At 31.4% G+C, this 1,327-nt stretch overlaps 1 protein-coding gene across 1 annotated transcript in view; it reads right to left on the reverse strand.

Moving 5' to 3' along the window:
- The window catches only part of LOC106516082 (testis-expressed sequence 264 protein), a 59,664-nt gene that overhangs the window by 2,416 nt on the left and 55,921 nt on the right, over positions 1–1,327 (reverse strand). The window lies entirely within an intron of this gene.

Genomic DNA, 1,327 nt, shown 5'->3' on the forward strand with positions numbered 1-1,327 from the left:
TATTTTTGTTGTTTATGTTAAAAATGTTATTTTTGTGTCGATAAACCTGAGTGGTCTGTTGACTGATATTTGTATTTGTTCAAATAATTGTTATGGGCAGGTTACAATGTAAAAATGTTTGTCATAATCATGTGTTGTGATTATTTGACAGGAGTTTTACTTTTAAAATGTAAGTGTATTTAATTTAGTTATAATGCAAATACAATAAAAAATTATACCAAGATTTAGAGTAATTATCATTTTGATCCGTGCATTGGTAATGTGTGACTGGGTCACTTTATGTTCAACAAATTGGGCCTCGAGGTCAAAACGGTTAAGAACCCCTGGTTTAAAGATTACAGCCAATCAAATTCAGCAAATACAAAAGTACTTCTGGGAATTTTATACAGATAGAGCTCAAATTTGGCGGTGTAGCAGCTGAAAATCATGCTTAAMAAATACAACCCCAAATTCAATAAAGTTGGGAACATTTGTATAAAACATTAATAAAAACAGAATACGATTTGCAAATCCTTTTCAACCTATATTCAGTTGAGCACACTACAAAGACATGATATTCAATGTTCAAACACATAAACTTGACTCTCTTTTTTTTTTAGCAAATATTCACTCATTTGATTTGCAAATCATCATATTCAGTTTTTATTTGTTTTAAACTATCCCAGTTTCATCTGAATTGGGGTTATACTCAGAGCATGATACATGGCACAAAATTTTGCTTAAAACTTTGGCATTAACTTTAACACTCACCAATGTCTGTCTGTTAAAATATATTATAAACTATTGGACAGATTTAAATTTCAGAAAGGAATTTCTGGATGACCGTCTCCAACTGATTGACATTTGGGGTCAACTCAAATCAAGACGACTGCCACAGTTAATCATTTTTGTGCAACAGTTTGTCAGTTAAGAGTCATCCTCAACAGATACTGAGTATACTGAATTAAAATTCTGTTATGGCAGGCAGCAGGTCCAAGGAATGCTAGGCCCTAAATCTGTGATGTTTTTGCTGCAGATTAATGCACTTTGTAAAAAAAAAAATACAGTAATCTAATGAAATCACACCTGAAAAGAGATTAGTACAGAATTATTTTAAACTTGTGAATTTGTGAAACCTTGACATTGTTTTAAGCTTTTTCAGCTACTTCTTATTAGAAACATCCTTTTCTTGCTCAGTGACTGTGTCCTGCTTCATCTACAAAATAATAAGAAAAAAACTCTACAAATGCAAGAACAACTTGCTATGGTCAAAACACTTCTCATTGAAAAAGACATATGGAGAATGTTCAAGTAAAAATGTTCAGACTAACAACAAGTACAAATATAT

This window comes from Austrofundulus limnaeus, unplaced genomic scaffold (genome assembly GCF_001266775.1).
Source record: "Austrofundulus limnaeus strain Quisiro unplaced genomic scaffold, Austrofundulus_limnaeus-1.0 Scaffold35, whole genome shotgun sequence".
NCBI lineage: Eukaryota > Metazoa > Chordata > Actinopteri > Cyprinodontiformes > Rivulidae > Austrofundulus > Austrofundulus limnaeus.